This window comes from Triticum urartu, chromosome 6 (assembly GCF_003073215.2).
Source record: "Triticum urartu cultivar G1812 chromosome 6, Tu2.1, whole genome shotgun sequence".
Classification (NCBI taxonomy): domain Eukaryota; kingdom Viridiplantae; phylum Streptophyta; class Magnoliopsida; order Poales; family Poaceae; genus Triticum; species Triticum urartu.
Genome location: NC_053027.1, coordinates 497002729 through 497018009, shown reverse-complemented (window position 1 = coordinate 497018009; position 15281 = coordinate 497002729).

The window sequence follows — 15281 nt, the reverse complement described above, 5'->3', positions numbered from 1 at the left end:
TATGCAACAAATTTGAAACATGAGGTGTTATTTGATTGTCCACCTTATGAGTGGCGGTCGGGGACGAGCGATGGTCTTTTCCTACCAATCTATCCCCCTAGGAGCATGCGCATAATACTTTGGTTTTTGATGGCTTGTAGATTTTTGCAATAAGTATATGAGTTCTTTATGACTAATGTTGAGTCCATGGATTATACGCACTCTCACCCTTCCATCATTGCTAGCCTCTACGGTACCGTGCATTGCCCTTTCTCACATCGAGAGTTGGTGCAAACTTCGCCGGTGCATCCAAACCCCATGATATGATACGCTCTTTCACACATAAACCTCCTTATATCTTTCTCAAAATAGCCACCATACCTACCTATTATGGCATTTCCATAGCCATTCCAAGATATATTGCCATGCAACTTTCCACCATCCAGTTTATCATGACACATTCATCATTGTCATATTGCTTAGCATGATCATGTAGTTGACATCAGTATTTGTGGCAAAGCCACCGTTCATAATTTTTTCATACTCGTCACTCTTGATTCATTGCATATCCCGGTACACCGCCGGAGGCATCCATATAGAGTCATACTTTGTTCTAGTATCGAGTTGTAATCATTGAATTGTAAATAAATAGAAGTGTGATGATCATCATTCAATAGAGCATTGTCCCCCCAAAAAAGAGAAAGGCCAAAGAAAAAAAAAGAAGGCCCGAAAAAAAGAAAATAAATAAAAAGGGGCAATGCTACTATCCTTTTTTTTCCACACTTGTGCTTCAAAGTAGCACCATGTTCTTCATATAGAGAGTCTCTTGAGTTATCACTTTCATATACTAGTGGGAATTTTCATTATAGACCTTGGCTTGTATATTCCAACAATGGGCCTCCTCAAGTGCCCTAGGTCTTCGTGAGCAAGCAAGTTGGATGCACACCCACTTAGTTTCTTTTGTTGAGCTTTCATACATTTATAGCTCTAGTGCATCCGTTGCATGGCAATCCCTACTCCTTGCATTAACATCAATCGATGGGCATCTCCATAGCCCATTGATTAGCCTCGTTGATGTGAGACTTTCTCCTTTTTGTCTTCTCCACATAACCCCCATCATTATATTCTATTCCACCCATAGTGCTATATCCATGGCTCATGCTCATGTATTGCATGAAAGTTTATGAGTTTGAAATTATTAAGGTATGAAACAATTGCTTGGCTTGTCATCGGGGTTGTGCATGATGAGAGCATTCTTGTGTGACGAAAATGGAGCATGAATAAACTATATGATTTTGTAGGGATGAACTTTCTTTGGCCATGTTACTTTAAGAAAACATAATTGCTTTGTCGGTTTGCTTGAAGTATTAATATTCTCTATGTCAATATGAACTTTTGTCTTGAATCTTCCTAATCTGAATATTCATACCACAATTAAGAAGATTTGCATTGAAATTATGCCAAGTAGCACTCCGCATCAAAAATTCTCTTTTTATCATTTACCTACTCGAGGACGAGCAGGAATTAAGCTTGGGGATGCCTGATACGTCTCCAACATATCTATAATTTTTGATTGCTCGATGCTATATTATCTACTGTTTTGGACTTTATTGGGCTTTATTTTCCACTTTTATATTATTTTTGGGACTAACCTATTAACCGGAGGCCCAGCCCAGAATTGCTGTTTTTTGCCTATTTCAGTATTTCGAAGAAATGGAATATCAAATGGAGTCCAAACGGAATAAACCTTTCTGGAACATGATTTTCTTCCTGAATATGACCCAGGAGACTTGGACCCTACGCCAAGGAAGCTTCGAGGTGGGCACGAGGTAGGGGACGTGCACTATACCCCCAGGCGCGCCCACCCTCGTGGGCCCACCGAAGCTCCACCGACGTACTTCTTCCTCCTATATATACCTGCGTACCCCCAAACGAACAGAGACGGAGCCAAAAACCTAATTCCACCACCGCAACTTTCTGTATCCATGAGATCCCATCTTGGGGCCTGTTCCGGAGCTCCGCCGGAGAGGGCCGTCATCACGGAGGGCTTCTACATCATCATAGCCTCTCCGATGAAGTGTGAGTAGTTTACCTCAGACCTTCGGGTCCATAGTTATTAGCTAGATGGCTTCTTCTCTCCTTTTGGATCTCAATACAAAGTTCTCCCCCTCTCTTGTGGAGATCCATTCGATGTAATCTTCTTCCTTTTTGCGGTGTGTTTGTTGAGACCGATGAATTGTGGTTTATGATCAAGTCTATCTATGAATAATATTTGAATTTTCTCTGAATTCTTTTATGTATGATTGGTTATCTTTGCAAGTCTCTTTGAATTATCAGTTTGGTTTGGCCTACTAGATTGGTTTTTCTTGCCATGGGAGAAGTGCTTAGCTTTGGGTTCGATCTTGCGCTGTCCTTTCCCAGTGACAGAAGGGGCAGCAAGGCACGTATTGCATTGTTGCCATCGAGGATAACAAGATGGGGTTTATTTCATATTGCATGAATTTATCTCTCTACATCATGTCATCTTGCTTAAAGCGTTACTCTGTTTTTAATTTAATACTCTAGATGCATGCTGGATAGCGGTCGATGAGTGGAGTAATAGTAGTAGATGCAGAATCGTTTCAGTCTACTTGTCACGGACGTGATGCCTATATACATTATCATGCCTAGATATTCTCATAACTATGCTCAATTCTGTCAATTCCTCAACAGTAATTTGTTCACCCACCGTAGAATACTTATGCTCTTGAGAGAAGCCACTAGTGAAACCTATGGCCCCCGGGTCTATTCTCATCATATCAATCTCCATCACTTTAATCTTTCTTTGCTTTTTTACTTTGCCTTTTACTTTACACTTTGCATCTCTATACCAAAAATACCAAAAATATTATATCTATCAGATCTCACTCTCGTAAGTGACCGTGAAGGGATTGACAACCCCTAATCGCGTTGGTTGCGAGTATCTATCGTTTTGTGCAGGTATGAGGGACTTGAGCGTGGCCTCCTACTGGATTGATACCTTGGTTCTCAAAAACTGAGGGAAATACTTACGCTACTCTGCTGCATCATCCTTTCGTCTTCGGGGAAATCCAACGCAAGCTCAAGAGGTAGCAGTATTATATCTTGATCTAGTAGAATAAAGTTTTAGTATGATCTAGTTGTGAGTTTTGCTTTATGATCCTTCTATGTAATCGAGTCCGTGAGCTATATATCATAAAGATTAGTGTTGAGTCGAGGGCTTGATTATTTTGCCATGTTCTTAAGTGAATAAAAGAAAATAGAAAGAATGAAAAGGGAAACAAAGAGATCATATGGATCTTATGGAGAGTAATGAGCTCACATAGAAAGAGTATGATGAATAAAAGTTGTTGACAGTTGACAAACATAGTTTTGGCCATCTTTGCAATTAATAGGAAGTAATAAAGAAATAGAGGTCTTCACATATAAATATACTATCTTGGACATCATTTGTGATTGTGAGCACTCATTAAAATATGACATGCTAAAGGGTTGACGTTGGACAAGGAAGACAACGTAATGGGTTATGTTTTCTTACATCTGAGATAAATTATATTGTCATGGATCATCCAACATGATTGAGCTTTCCTTTCCCCCTCATGCTAGCCAAATTCTTTACACTAAGTAGAGATACTACTTGTGCTTCCAAACACCCTTAAACCAGTTTTTCCATGAGAGTCCACCATACCTACCTATGGATTGAGTAAGATCCCTCAAGCAAGTTGTCATCGGTGCAAGCAATAAAAAAATTGCCCTCTAAATATGTATGACTTATTAGCGTGGGAGAAAATAAGCTTTATACGATCGTGTGATATGGAAGAAATAAAAGCGACGGACTGCACAATAAAGGTCCATATCACAAGTGGAAATATAAAGTGACGTTCTTTCGCATTATGATTTTGTGCATCCAACCATAAAAGTGCATGCCAACCTGTGCTTCCCTCTGCGAAGGGCCTATCTTTTACTTTTATCCCCTACCTTACATAAGAGTCATGGTGATCTTCACCCTTCTTTTTTACATTTTATCTTTTGGCAAGCACAACATGTTGGAAAGATCTTGGTATATATGGCTAATTGGATCTGAGTTTCCATGAACTATTATTGTTGACATTACCCTTGAGGTAAAACATTGGGAGGCAAAACTATAAGCCCCTATCTTTCTCTGTGTCCGATTAAAACTCCATACCCATAAGTATTGTGCGAGTGTTAGCAATTGTGAAAGACTATATGATAGTTGAGTATGTGGACTTGCTGAAAAGCTCTTATATTGACTCTTCCCTATGTTATGATACATTGCAATTGCTCCAATGACTGAGATTATAGTTTGTTAGTTTTCAATGAAGTTTATGATTCATACTTGAAATTGTGATTCAATTGTTACTTTAGCATAAGAGATCATATGACAAGAATTATATAAGTTGTTGTTCTAAGAATGATCATGATGCCCTCATGTCCGTATTTTATTTTTATCGACACCTCTATCTCTAAACATGTGGACATATTTTTCAATTTCGGCTTTCGCTTGAGGACAAGCGAGGTCTAAGCTTGGGGGAGTTGATACGTCCATTTTGCATCATGCTTTTATATCGATATTTATTGCATTATGGGCTGTTATTACACATTATGTCACAATACTTATGCCTATTCTCTCTTATTTTACAAGGTTTACATAAAGAGGGAGAATGCCGGCAGCTGGGATTCTGGGCTCGAAAAGGAGCAAATATTAGAGACCTATTCTGCACAGCTCCAAAAGTCCTGAAACTTCACGGATGTCATTTTCAGAATATATAAAAAATACTGAGCGCAAGAAGCTCACCGGGGGGGCCACACCCTGCCCACGAGGGTGGGGGCGTGCCCCCTACCTCGTGGGCCCCCTGGTGGCCCTCCGATGACCATCTTGTGCTATATGGAGTCTTTCGATGAGGAAAAAATCATAATCCATCTTTCCGGACGAGACTCGGCCGCCACGAGGTGGAACCTTGGCGGAACCAATCTAGGGCTCTGGCGGAGCTGTTCTGCCGGGGAAACCTCCCTCCGGGAGGGGGAAATCATCGCCATCATCATCACCAACGCTCCTCTCGGCGGGAGAGGGCAATCTCCATGAACATCTTCACCAGCACCATCTCCTCTCAAAACCCTAGTTCATCTCTTGTATCCAATTCTTGTCTCTAAGTCTGGGATTGGTACCCGTGGGTTGCTAGTAGTGTTGATTACTCCTTGTAGTTGATGCTAGTTGGTTTACTTGGTGGAAGATCATATGTTCAGATCCTATATGCATATTAATACCCCTCTGATTATGAACATGAATATGCTTTGTGAGTAGTTACGTTTGTTCCTGAGGACATGGGAGAAGTCTTGCTATTAGTAGTCATGTGAATTTGGTATTCGTTCGATATTTTGATGAGATGTATGTTGTCTCTCCTCTAGTGGTGTTATGTGAACGTCGACTACATAACACTTCACCATTATTTGGGCCTAGAGGAAGGCATTGGGAAGTAATAAGTAGATGATGGGTTGCTAGAGTGACAGAAGCTTAAACCCTAGTTTATGCGTTGCTTCGTAAGGGGCTGATTTGGATCCATATGTTTCATGCTATGGTTAGGTTTACCTTAATACTTTTGTTGTAGTTGCGGATGCTTGCAATAGAGGTTAATCATAAGTGTGATGTTTGTCCAAGTAAGGGCAGCACCCAAGCACCGGTCCACCCACATATCAGATTATCAAAGTACCGAACGCGAATCATATGAACGTGATGAAAACTAGCTTGACGATATTCCCATGTGTCCTCGGGAGCGCTTTACATCATATAAGAGTTTGTCCAGGCTTGTCCTTTGCTACAAAAAGGATTGGGCCATCTTGCTGCACTTTATTTACTTTTGTTACTTGTTACTCATTACAAATTATCCTATCACAAAACTATCTGTTACCTATTATTTCAGTGCTTGCAGAGAATACCTTGCTGAAAACCGCTTATCATTTCCTTCTGCTCCTCGTTGGATTTGACACTCTTACTTATCGAAAGGACTACGATAGATCCCCTATACTTGTGGGTCATTAGTACCTCCCTGCTAAACCTATAGCAAGGCACGCATCAGGTTTGTTATACAGCATTTCATACATGATAGAACCTGAGGCATAGGGAATGACTTTCATTTTCTCTCCATCGTCTGCAGTGGTCGGGCGTTGAGTCTGACTCAATTTCACACCTTGTAGCACAGGCAAGAACCCTTTCTTTGAATGATCCATTTTGAACTTCTTCAAAAACTTTATCAAGGTATGTGCTTTGTGAAATTCCAATTAAGCGTCTTGATCTATCTCTATAGATCTTGATGCCCAATATATAAGCAGCTTCACCAAGGTCTTTCATTGAAAAATTCTTATTCAAGTATCCTTTTATGCTATCCAGAAATTCAGTATCATTTCCGATCAACAATATGTCATCCACATATAATATCAGAAATGCTACGGAGCTCCCACTCACTTTCTTGTAAATACAGGCTTCTCCAAAAGTCTGTATAAAACAATATGCTTTGATCACACTATCAAAGCGTATATTCCAACTCCGAGATGCTTGCACCAGTCCATAAATGGATTGCTGGAGCTTGCACACTTTGTTAGCACCATTTGGATCGATAAAACCTTTTGGTTGCATCATATACAATTCTTCTTTAAGATATCCATTAAGGAATGCAGTTTTGGCTTCCATTTGCCAAATTTCATAATCATAAAATGCGGCAATTGCTAACATGATTCGGACAGACTTAAGCATCGCTACGGGTGAGAAGGTCTCATCGTAGTCAACTCCTTGAACTTGTCGAAAACCTTTCACAACAAGTCGAGCTCTGTAGACAATAACATTTCCGTCAGCGTCAGTCTTCTTCTTGAAGATCCATTTATTCTCTATGGCTTGCGGATCATCGGGCAAGTCAACCAAAGTCCACACTTCGTTCTCATACATGGATCCCATCTCAGATTTCATGGCCTCAAGCCATTACGCGGAATCTGGGCTCATCATTGCTTCCTCATAGTTCGTAGGTTCATCATGGTCAAGTAATATGACCTCCAGAATAGGATTACCATAACACTCTGGTGCAGATCTTACTCTGGTTGACCTACGAGGTTTGGTAGTAACTTGATCAGAAGTTTCATGATTATCATCATCAGCTTCGTCACTAATTGGTGTAGGAATCACTGGAACTGATTTCCATGATGAACTACTTTCCAATAAGGGAGAAGGTACAGTTACCTCATCAAGTTCTACTTTCCTCCCACTCACTTCTTTCGAGAGAAACTCCTTCTCCAGAAAGGATCCACTCTTAGCTACGAATATCTTGCCTTTAGATCTGTGATAGAAGGTGTACCCAACAGTCTCTTTTGGGTATCCTATATATGAAGACACATTTCTCTGATTTGGGTTCGAGCTTATCAAGTTGAAGCTTTTTCACATAAGCATCGCAACCCCAAACTTTAAGAAACGACAACTTGGGTTTCTTGCCATACCACAATTCATATGGTGTCGTCTCAATGGATTTTGATGGTGCCCTATTTAACGTGAATGCAGCCGCCTCTAAAGCATAACCCCAAAACGATAGCGGTAAATCAGTAAGAGACATCATAGATTGTAACATATCTAATAAAGTATGATTACGACATTCAGACACACCATTACGCTGTGGTGTTCGAGGTGGCATGAGTTGCAAAACTATTCCGCATTATTTCAAATGAAGACCAAACTCATAACTCAAATATTCACCAACACGATCAGATCATAGAAACTTAATTTTCTTGTTATGATGATTTTCTACTTCACTCTGAAATTCTTTGAACTTTTCAAATGTTTCAGACTTATCTTTCATTAAGTAGATATACCTATATCTGCTCAAATCATCTGTGAAGGTTAGAAAATAATGATACCCACCGCGAGCATCAACACTCATCGGACCGCATACATCAGTATGTATTATTTCCAACAAGTCTGTTGCTCGCTCCATTGTTCCGGAGAACGGAGTCTTAGTCATCTTGCCCATGAGGCATGTTTCGCAAGCATCAAGTGATTCCAAATGCCCATCAGCATGGAGTTTCTTCATGCGCTTTACACCAATATGATCCAAACGGTAGTGCCATAAATAAGTTGAACTATCATTATTAAACTTATATCTTTTGGCTTCCATACTATGAATATGTGTATCACTACTATCGAGATTCAATAAAAATAGACCACTCATCAGGGGTGCATGACCATAAAAGATATTACTCATACAAATAGAACAACCATTATTCTCTGATTTAAATGAATAACTGTCTCGCATCAAACAAGATCCAGATATAATGTTCATACTCAATGCTGGCACCAAATAACAATTATTCAGGTCTAAAACTAATCCCTATGGTAGATGTAGAGGTAGCGTGCCGACTGCGATCACATCGACTTTGGAACCATTTCCCACGCGCATCGTCACCTCATCCTTAGGCAATCTTCGCTTAATCCATAGCCCTTGTTTCGAGTTGCAAATATTACCAACAGAACCAGTATCAAATACCCAGGCGCTACTGCGAGCATTAGTAAGGTACACATCAATAACATGTATATGAAATATACCTTTCACTTTGCCATCCTTCTTATCCGCCAAATACTTGGTGTAGTTCCGCTTCCAGTGACCAGTCCCTCTACAGTAGAAGCACCAGTCTCAGGCTTAGGTCCAGACTTGGGCTTCTTCACTTGAGCATCAACTTGCTTGTCGTTCTTCTTGAAGTTCCCCTTCTTCCCTTTGCCCTTCTTCTTGAAACTAGTGGTCTTGTTGACCATCAACACTTGATGCTCCTTCTTGATTTCTACCTCCGCGGCTTTTAGCATCGCGAAGAGCTCGGGAATTCTCTTATCCATCCCTTGCATATTATAGTTCATCATGAAGCTTTTGTAGCTTGGTGGCGGTGATTGAAGAACTCTGTCAATGACACTATCATCAGGAAGATTAACTCCTAGTTAAGTCAAGTGGTTGTGGTACCCACACATTCTGAGTATATGCTCACTGACAAAACTATTCTCCTCCATCTTACAGCTGTAGAACTTATTGGAGACTTCATATCTCTCAACATGAGCATTTGCTTGAAATATTAACTTCAACTCCTGGAACATCTCATATGCTCCATGACGTTGAAAACGTCGTTGAAGTCCTGATTCTAAGCCGTAAAGCATGGCACACTGAACTATCGAGTAGTCATCAACTTTGCTCTGCCAGACGTTCATAACATCTGGGCTTGCTCCTACATCGGGCTTTGCACCTAGCGGTGCTTCTAGGACATGATTCTTCTGTGCAGCAATGAGGATAATCCTCAAGTTATGGACCCAGTCCGTGTAATTGCTACCATCATCTTTCAACTTAGCTTTCTCTAGGAACGCATTAAAATTCAAAGGAACAGTAGCACGAGCCATTTATCTACAACAACATAGACATGCAAAATACTATCAGGTACTAAGTTCATGATAAATTAAAGTTAAATTAATCATATTACTTAACAACTCCCACTTAGATAGACATTCCTCTAGTCATCTAATTGATCACGTGATCCATATCAACTAAACCATGTCTGATCATCACGCGAGATGGAGAAGTTTTCAATGGTGAACATCACTATGTTGATCATATCTACTATATGATTCACGTTCGACCTTTCGATCTCAGTGTTCCGAGGCCATATCTGCATATGCTAGGGTAATATCATGGTTTAGCAAGAACCGTTCTTGCCTACGCATCAAAACCACAACGATTTTTCGTCAAGTGTGATGTTTTAACCTTCAACAAGGACCGGGTGTAGTCACACTCAATTCAACTAAAGTTGGAAAACAGACACCCACTAGCCACCGGTGTGCGAAGCACGTCGGTAGAACCAGTCTCATGAACGCGGTCATGTAATGTCGGTCTGGGCCGCTTCATCCAACAATACCGCCGAATCAAAGTATGACATGCTGGTAAGCAGTATGACTATTATCGCCCATAACTCTTTGTGTTCTACTCGTGCATATAACACCTACGCATAGACCTTCCTCGGATGCCACTGTTGGGGAACGTAGTATTTCAAAAAAATCGTACAATCACACAAGATATATCTAGGAGATGCATAGCAACGAGAGGGGAGAGTGTGTCTACGTACCGTCATAGACCGAAAGTGGAAGCGTTTAGTGACGCAGTTGATGTAGTCGAACGTCTTCGCGATCCAACCGATCAAGTACCGAACGTGCGGCACCTCCGCGATCTACACACGTTCAGCTGGGTGATGTCCCTTGAACTCTTGATCCAGCTAAGGCCGAGGGAGAGTGTCATCAGCACAATGGCATGCTGACGGTGATGATGAAGTTACCGATGTAGGGCTTCGCCTAAGCACTACGACAATATGACTGAGGTGGAAAACTATGGAGGGGGGGCACCGCACACGGCTAAGAAATCAACTTGTGTGTCTATGGGGTGCCCCCTCCCCCGTATATAAAGGAGGGGAGGAGGGCGCCGGGCGGCCTCAAGGGGCGCGCCCCAAGGTGGGATCCTACTCCTACTAGGAGTAGGTTCCCCCCTTTCCTAGTCCAACTTGGAGGGGAAGGAAGGAGGAAGGGGAGAGAAGGAAGGAGGGGGTTGCCACCCCCACCCCTTGTCCAATTCGGACTGGGGGGACGCACCACCTCCTGGCCGGCCCTCTCTCCTCTAAGGCCCATGGTGGCCCATTAACTTCCGGGGGGGTCCGGTAACCCTCCAGCACTCGGTTTTATCAGAAAACTCTCCGGAACACTTCCGGTGTCCAAACAACATGGTCCAATATATTAGTCTTTATGTCTCGACCATTTCGAGACTCCTCGTCATGTCTGTGATCTCATCCGAGACTCTAAACAACCTTCGGTTCATCAAATCACATAAACTCATAATACCAATCGTCATCGAACGTTAAGCGTGCGGACCCTACGGGTTCGAGAACTATGTAGACATGATCAAGACACTTATCCTGTCAATAGCCAACAGCGGAACCTGGATGCTCATATTGGTTCCTACATATTCTACGAAGATCTTTATCGGTCAAACCGCACAACAACATACGTTGTTCCCTTTGTCATCGGTATGTTACTTGCCCGAGATTTGATCATCGGTATCATCATACCTAGTTCAATCTCGTTACCATCAAGTCTCTTTACTCGTTCTGTAATGCATCATCCCGCAACTAACTCATTAGTCACTTTGCTTGCAAGGCTTATAGTGATGAGCATTGCCGAGAGGTCCTAGAGATACCTCTCCGAAACACGAAGTGACTAATCCTAATCTCGATCTATGCCAACTCAAAAAACACCATCAGAGACACGTGTAGAGCATCTTTATAATCACCCAGTTACGTTGTTACATTTGAAAGCACACAAGGTGTTCCTCCGGTATTCAGGAGTTGCATAATCTCATAGTCATAGGAACATGTATAAGTCATGAAGAAAGGAATAGCAATAAACTAAACGATCATAGTGCTAACCGAACGGATGGGTCTTGTCCACCACATCATTCTCTAATGATGTGATCGCGTTCATCAAATGACAACACATGTACATGGCTAGGAAACTTAACCATCTTTGATTAACGAGCTAGTCAAGTAGAGGCAAACTAGGGACACTCTATTTGTCTATGTATTCTCACATGTACTAAGTTTCCGGTTAATACAATTCTAGCATGAATAATAAACATTTATCATGATATAAGGAAATATAAATAACAACTTTATTATTGTCTCTAGGGCATATTTCCTTCACTTTGGGTCTGTAGTTAGTAGCTAGATGGTTTCATCTCTCTCTCTCTTGATTCTCAATACAATGGTCTCTTGGAGATCCATATGATGTAACTCTTTTTATGTGTGTTTGTTGGGATCGATGAATTTTGAGTTTATGATCAGATCTATCTTTTTTATATGCATGAAAGTCTTTGAGTTTCTTTGATCTCTTTTATGCATGATTGCTTATAGCCTCGTATTTCTTCTCCGATATTTGGGTTTTGTTTGGCCAACTTGATCTATTTATCTTGCAATGGGAAGAGGTGCTTTGTAGTGGGTTTGATCTTACTGTGCTTGATCCCAGTGACAGAAGGGGAACCGACACGTATGTATCGTTGCTACTAAGGATAAAACGATGGCATCTATCTCTACATAGATAGATCGTGTCTACATCATGTCATCATTATTATTGCATTACTCCGTTTCTCCATGAACTTAATACACTAGATGCATGCTGGATAGCGGTCGATGTGTGGAGTAATAGTAGTAGATGCACGCAGGAGTCGGTCTACTAATCTTGGACGTGATGCCTATATAATGATCATTGCCTGGATATCGTCATGAGTTTTTGAAGTTCTATCAATTTCCCAATAGTATTTTTTTCATCCACCGTTTGCTATTTTTCTCGAGAGAAGCCACTAGTGAAACCTCCGCCCCCCGGGTCTCTTTCTCATATTATTTGTCTTTGCGATCTACTTTTATTTGCTTTTATTTTCAGATCTATTAATCCAAAAACCCAAAAATACTTTGCTGCACTTTATTATTTGCGATCTATTTATTCAATCTATTACAACTTTTTCCCGTCATGCACCAATTTCTGGCACTGTTACCCAAAAGGGATTGACAACCCCTTTAACACATCGGGTTGTGAGGATTTGTTATCTGTGTGCAGGGGTTGTTTACGTTGTGTTGTTTGGTTCTCCTACCGGTTTGATAACCTTGGTTTCATATATGAGGGAAATACCTACCGCCGCTGTGCTACATCATCCCTTCCTGTTTGGGGAAATACCGACGTAGCTTCAAGCGACATCACTGTTTTCTGCGCAGTTTTGAAAATATGTCGTCCCAAGACTCTGACGGAGAGAGCTACCTCTCACATCACATTGCTGACCCAAAGACCTATGGGGACCTATCTCCTTATGATCGAACTATCGATGACGAGGAGGATGCTCACTTGATGAGGATCTATGATTCAAGCTCGGAGGAGGAGGATGTCCCTCTACCTCAACCTGGGGATATGCACATGGAGTTCAAGAAGTCAATTCTCCCTAAGAGAGCTAACCGATCTAAAACTGATCTATTCTTTTTCGTTTTCGGCAGAAAAGCAAAGGGGATTTATGTGACAAGATCTTGAAACTAGAGCTGGAAGTCGACGATTTAAAAGAGGAAGTTGCTCTCCTCAACTATAATATGAAAAAGTTGAAGGCACCATTGTCATCACCACCATCCTGTTCTTCACCACCAAAAGAGAATTGAGTATCGGGTATGGGCACTCCCCTTGGCTTCCGCCAAGCTTGGGGGAGGTGCCTCGGTATCGTATCATCCCACTATCTTTTTGCCTTTACTTATTTTAGTTTGATCTTTCGCTTTAGATGAATAGAAGTTTAGTTCGATCCTTTCTTTTCAAGAGTTTGCTTAGTGATCTATCCTTGTAATCATGTGCGAGATATATAATAAAGTTTAGTTTGAGTTTTTGCTTTCTTTATTTTCATGTTGCAATTGAAAGAAAGGAAATAAATGAAAGAAAGGAAATAAATGAAAAAGATCATATGCTAATCTTATGGTAGGTGATGACACCACATAAGGAAAAGTATAAGTAGGAAATTTTATTAGAAATTGACAAACATAGAATTAGTCAATGATGCAACTCATGAAAGAATTAATAAGGGAAGAGAAGATTCACATAGAAATATACTATCCTCATCAAAATATTATATGCCAAAATTGTTAACGTTGGACAAGGAAGACAACTTAATGGTTTATGTTTGTTTATATTCACATCGAAGTCATATTGTCATGGATCCTTTAACATGTGGTGCTTGCCCCTATCTTTTCTAGCCAAAAATTCCGCACTAAGTAGAGATACTACTTGTGCATCCAAAAACCTTTAAACCCAAATCTTATTTTCAAGTGTCCACCACACCTACCTAGGGATTGAGCAAGATCCCTCAAGTAAGTTGTCATAGGTGCAAAAAGGCAATAAAATTGCATCTAAAAGTGTGAGATCATTTAGTGTAAGAGAAAATTGAGCGTTGCACGAACTTGTGATGGTGAAGAATAAAAATGACAGACTTTATAATAAAGGTCGCTATCACAAGGGGCAATGCAACGTGACGTTCTTTTGCACTAAGGGTTTGAGCATACAAACAAATAAGAGCATGGCAACCTCTGCTTCCCTCTATGAAGGGCCTATCTTTTACTTTTATGTATTTACTTTTATGCAAAGAGTCAAAGTTTTCCTTCTATTCCTGTTTATTTTTCTTCTTTGGCAAGCATCATGTGGTGAGAAAAGATCTAGGCACATATGTCCAGTTGAATATAGATAGCATGAATCATTATTGTTGACATCACCCTTGAGGTGAATGTGTTGGGAGGCGAAACTACAAGCCCCTATCTTTCTATGTGTCCGGTTGAAACATTTTGCTCATGTGTACGCGGTGAGTGTTAGCAATCATAGAAGACTATATGATGGTTGAGTATGTGGACTTGCCTAAAGGCTCCGATACATGACCCTTCGTGAAAAGATGATGAATTGTAGTTGCAAAGTTGACTGAGAACATAGTTTGTTGGTTTCTAATAGAGTTTTTGCTTTATACTTCCGAAGTGTGATGAATTGTCACTTATTCATGAGAAGTCTATGATAAAAGTTTTATGTTTAAGTTTGTTGCTATTATAATAATAAACATGATGCTTCTATGTCCGTATTTTGTTTTTATCGACACCTCTCTCTCTCTCTAAGCATGTGGACATGTTTTTCGATTTCGGTTTTCGCTTGAGGACAAGCGAGGTCTAAGCTTGGGGGAGTTGATACGTCCATTTTGCATCATGTTTTCTTACTGTTATTTAAGATGTTTTAATCCACAATAATGATTTTTGGAGTAATTCTAATGCATTTTCTCTCATAATATGCAAGGTATACACAAAGAGGGAGAATTCCGGCAGCTGGAAATCCGGACCTGGAAAAGCTACGTCAGGCCACCTATTCTACACAACTCCAAACAAGTTGAAAATTCACGGAGATTTTTTATCAAATATATGAAGAATATTGGAGCAAATAACTACCAGAGGGGGCCCACCAGGTGAGCACAACCCACCTGGGCACGCTAGGGAGCCCAGGCGTGCCCTGGTGGGTTGTGCTCACCCAAGCCCACCTCCGGTGCCCATCTTCTAGTATATAAGTCATTTTGACCTAGAAAAAATCAAGAGACGACTTTCGGGATGGAGAGTCGCCGTCTCGAGGCAGAACTTGGGCATGGGCACTTTTGCCCTCCGGC